Raw genomic sequence first — 5,503 nt, 5'->3', positions numbered from 1 at the left:
GGGGGGGGGGGGATTTCAGTTTTATGGCCCTAAAACGCTAAAAAAATGAGGAATGGTCATCATGAGGCGATGATTATTGTCCATTAGGTAGTTTTTGATGCGCCGACAAAATTATAGGTGATCCACGTTTGGTCGCCCAAACCCATGCAGTTGCCGTGGGCTTTAGCACACGAAAATCTGAGAATCGGACGAAGTTCCAGTTTTATGGCCCTAAAACACAAAAAATGAGGAGCGATCATGGCGAGGCGATGACAATTATTCCTTAGATCATTTTTGATGGGGTGGTGAAATTTTAGGCAATCCAGGTCTGGTTGTACGGACTTATGCAGATGGCGTGGGCCTTGGCACACAAAAATCTGAAAATCAGGCGGAATTTCAGTTTTATTATCCTAAAACGCCAAAAAATGAGGAACGGTCATGAAGAAGTAATGACTATTGTTCCTTAGGTCATCATTGATGGGCCGTCCAGGTCCGGTTCCCGGACCCATGCAGATGGCGTGGGGTATATCACACGAAAATCTGGGAATCGAGCGGAATCCCAATTTTATGGCCCTAAAACGCGAAAAAACGAGGAAGGGTCATGTCGAGGTGATGATTATTGTTCATTAGGTCGTATTTTATGGGCCGACAAAATTTTAGACGATTCAGGACCGATTTCCCGGACCCATGTAGATGGCATGGGCTATATAGCAAACGAAATCTGGGAATCGGTCGGAATTGTAATTTTATGGCCCTAAAATGCGAAAAACTGAGAAACGGTCATGGAGAGACTTTGACAATTGTTCCTTAGGTTATTTCGGCGAAATTTTAATTTTATGGCCCTAAAACGCCAAAAAATGAGGAACGATCATGGCGAGGCGATAACTATTGTTCCTTAGGTTATTTTTTATAGGCCGAAATTTTTTTAGGCAGTACGGGTCCGGTCGCCCGGACCCATGCAGATGGCTTGTACTGTAACACACAAAAATCTAGGAATAAGGCAGAATTGCAGTTTTATGGACCTAAAACGCTAAAAAACAAGGAACGGTCATGGCGAAGCGATGACTATTGTTCCTTAGGTATTCATTGATAGACCGACAAAATTTTAGGCGATCCGGGTCTGGTAGCTCGGACCCATGCGGATCATAGAGAGACGATGACTATTGTTCCGTATTTCATTTTTGATGGGCCGGAAAAATTCTAAGCGATCCAGGTCCGATCGCCGGACCCATGCACATGACGTGGGCTACAACACACTAAAATATAGGAATCGAGCGAAATTGCAGTTTTATAGCTCTAAAATGCCAAAAAACGAGGAACGGTCATGACGAGACGATGAATATTGTTCATTATGTCATGTTTGATGAGTCGGCAAAATGTTAGGAAATCCATGTCCGGTCGCCGTACCCATGTAGATGGCATGAAAATCTGGGAATCGAGCAAAATTTTAATTAAAATGGCCGTAAAACGCCAAAAATGAGAAATGATCATTGTTAGGCGATGACGATTGTTCCTTAGGTCATTTTTTATGAGCCGACAATGTTATAGGCGATCTGTGTCCGGTCGCCCGGACCCATGCAACTGGCACGGGCTACAGCACACGAAAATCTGAGAATCGGAGAGAATTCCAGTTTTATGGCCCTTAAACGCCAAAAAATGAGGAACACTTGTGGCAAGGCAATAACTATTATTCCTTGGGTCGTTTTTGATGGGCAGGCAAAATTTTAGGCGATCCGAATCCAGTAGCGCGGACCCATGCAGATGGTGTGGGCTATAGCACTCGAAATCTAATAGTCGGGCGGAATTCCAAATTTATGGCCCTAAATGCCAAAAAAAAAACGGTTATAGTGACACGATGACTATTTTTCCTTAGGTCGTTTTTGATGTACATGCAAAATTATAGGCGATCCGGGTCTGGTAGCCTGGACCCATGCAGCTGGCATGGGCAATAGCACTCGAAAATCTGGAAATCGGGAGAAGTTCTAGTTTTATGACCCTAAAACGCCAAAAACGAGAAACGGTCATGGAGAGGCGATGACTATTGTTCCTTAGGTCATTTTTGATGGACTGATAAAATTTTAGGCGATCCGGGTCTGGTCGCCCCGAACCATACAGATGGCGTGAGCTACCACACGAAAATCTTAGACTCGTGCAGAATTACAGTATTATTACCCTAAGCCGCCACAAAACGAGGAATGATTATGGCGAAGAAATGACTGTTGTTCCTTAGGTCGTTTTTGATGGGCTTACAAAATTTTAGGCGATCCAAGTTCGATTGCTCGGACCCATACAGATGTCATGGGCTATAACACACGAATATTTGTGAGTCGGGCGGAATTCCAGTTTTATGGCCCTTAGGTCATTTTTGATACGCAAGCAAAATTCTAGGCGATCCGGGTCTGGTAGTCGGGACCCATGCAGCTGGCGTCGGCTACAGCACACAAAAATTTTGGAATCGGGGGGAGTTCCACTTTTATGGCCCTAAAACGCCAAAAAATGAGGAACGGTCATGGCGAGGCAATGACTATTGTTCCTTACGTAGTTTTTGATAGGCCGACAAAATTTTAGGCGATCCGGATCCGGTCACCCAGAACCATATAGATGATGTCGGCTATAGCACACAAAAATCTGAGAATCGGGCAAAATTCCAATTTTGTGGCCCTAAAACGCCAAAAAACGAGAAACGGTCATGGCAAGGCAATGAATGTTGTTCCTTAGGTCATTTTTTATGGGCCTGCAAAAGTTTAGGCGATTCGAGTCCGGGCATGCAGATGGTGTGGGCTATAGCATACGAAAATCTGGAAATCGGGCACAATTCCAGTTTTATGACCTTAAAACACCGAAAAACGAGGAAAGGTCATGGCGATGCGATGACTATTGTTCTTTATGTCGTTTTTCATGGTCCAGCAAAATTTTAGGCGATCCGGGTCCGATCGCCCGGACCCATGCAGATGGCGTAGGCTATAGCACACAAAAATCTAGAAATCGGGCGGAATTCCAATTTTATGACCTTAAGATGCCAAAATAAAGGAACGATTATAGCGAAGCAATGACTATTGTTCCTTAGGTTAATTTTAATGGGCCGAAATAATTTTAAGCGATTCGGGTCCGACCGTCGGGATGCATGCAGATGGCGTGGGCTATATCACACGAAAATATGCGAATCGGGCAGAATTATAATTTTATGGCCCTAAAATGCAAAAGGAGGAACTTTCATGGCGAAGCGATAACTATTATTCCTTAGGTCATTTTTATGGCTGACAAAATTTTAGACTTTTCGTGTCCGGTCGCTCGAATGCATGCAGATGACGTGAGCTATAGCACACAAAAATCTGAGAATCGGGCGGAATTCCTATTTTATGGTGCTAAAACGTGAAAAAATTAGCAACGGTTATGGCGAGGCAATGACTATTGTTCCTTAGGTTGTATTTGATAGGTTGGTAAATTTTTAGGCTATTCGGGTCTGGTCCCCGGATCATTAAGATAGCTTGGGCTATTGCACGCAAATATCTGGAAATCGGGCAAAATTTCGATTTATGGCTCTAAAACGCCAAAAAAAATGAGGAACGGTCATAGCGAGGTAATGACTATTGTTCCATAGGTCGTTTTTGATGGTCCAGCAAAATTTTAGGCGATTCGGGTCCATTCGCCCGTACCTATGCAGATGGCGTGGGCTATAGCACACGAAATTTTGGGAATCGGACGAAATTCCAATTTTGTGGCACTAAAACACCAAAAAATGAGGCACGATCATGGAGAGGTGATGAACTTAATTTATTTTTTATGGGCCGGTAAAATTTTAGGCGATCTGGGTTCGGTTGCCTGGACCTAGGTAGATGGCGTGGCCTATAACACATAAAAATCTGGGAATCGGGTAGAATTTAAGTTTTATGGCCTTAAAACGCCAAAAAATGAGGAACGGTCATGGAAAGACAACGACTATTGTTCTTTAGGTCATTTTTTATGTGGCAAAAAAATTTTAGGCGATCCGGGTCCAGTCGTCCTGACCCATGCACATGGCGTAGGCTATAGCAAACAAAAATTTGGGAATCGCGCGGAATTCCAATTTATGGCCCTAAAACGCTAAAAATGAGGAACGTTCATGGGGAAGCGATAACTATTGTTTTTAGGTCAATATTTATGAGCCGATTGCAATCGGGCGGAATTCTAGTTTAATCGCCGCAAAACACTAAAAAATGTAATTTGGTCATGGCGGGGCGGTGACTATGGTTCCTTAGGTCGTATTTGATGTCCCAGACAAATATTAGGCGATCCGGGTCCGGCTCTGTCCCACAGCAGAAGGCATGGGCTATAGCAGACGAAAATATGCTATCGGGCGGAATTCCAGTTTTATGATCGTAAAATACCAAAAAATATAATTTGGTCATGGCGGGGCGGTGACTATGGTTCTTTAGGTCGTATCTGATGTCCCGGAGAAATATTAGGCGATCCGGGTCCGGCTCCGTCCCACGGCGGAAGGCGTGGGCTATAACATACGAAAATATTGGAATCGGGCGAAATTCCAGTTTAATTTCCGTAAAATGCCAAAAAATATAATTTGGTGTTAGCCGATCTGGGTCCGGCTCCGTCCCAGGGCAGAAGGCGTGGGCTATAGCACACGAAAATATTGCAATCGGGCGGAATTCCAGTTTAATTGCCCTAAAATGCCAAAAAATGTAATCTGGTCATGGCGCGGCGGTGACTATGGTTCCTTAGGTCGTATTTGATGTCCCGAACAAATATTAGGCGATCCGGGTTCGGCTCCGTCCCACGGCGGAAGGCGTGGGCTATAGCACATGAAAATATTGGAATCGGGCGGAATTCCAGTTTTGTGGCCGTAAAATGACAAAAAATGTAATTTGGTCATGGGGGCGGTGATTATGGTTCCCCCGGTCGTATTTGATGTCCCGTATAAATATTAGGCGATCCAGTCTGGCTCTGTCCCACGGCGGAAGGCGTGGGCTATAGCACATGAAAATATTGCAATCAGGGGGAATTCCAGTTTTATGGCCGTAAAACACCAAAAAATATAATTTGGTCATGGCAGGGCGGTGACTATGGTTCCTTAGGTCGTGTTTGATGTCCCGGACAAATATTAGGCGATCCGAGTCCGGCTTCATCCCATGGCGGAAGGCGTGAGTTATAGCACACGAAAATATTGTAATCGGGCGGAATTCCAGTTTAATTGCCGTAAAACACCAAAAAATATAATTTGGTCATGGCGGGGCGGTGACTATGGTTCCTTAGGTTAGGTTATTCGAGTTCTGTAGTTCGGATGCATGCAGACGGTGTAGGTAATGGAAATCGGGCGGATTTCCAGTTTTATGACCCTAAAATGCCAAAAATCGAGGAACGTTCATGGAGAAGCGATGACTATTGTTCCTTAGGTCATTTTTGATGGGCCGGTAAAATTTAGCGATTCGGGTCCTGTCGCCCGGGTGCATGCAGATGATGTGACTATAGCATACGAAAATCTGGGAATCGGGCAGAATTCAAATTTTATGGACCTAAATGCCAAAAAATG

Source organism: Nicotiana attenuata, chromosome 6, assembly GCF_001879085.1.
Source record: "Nicotiana attenuata strain UT chromosome 6, NIATTr2, whole genome shotgun sequence".
Classification (NCBI taxonomy): domain Eukaryota; kingdom Viridiplantae; phylum Streptophyta; class Magnoliopsida; order Solanales; family Solanaceae; genus Nicotiana; species Nicotiana attenuata.
This window is presented reverse-complemented; position numbering follows the sequence as displayed.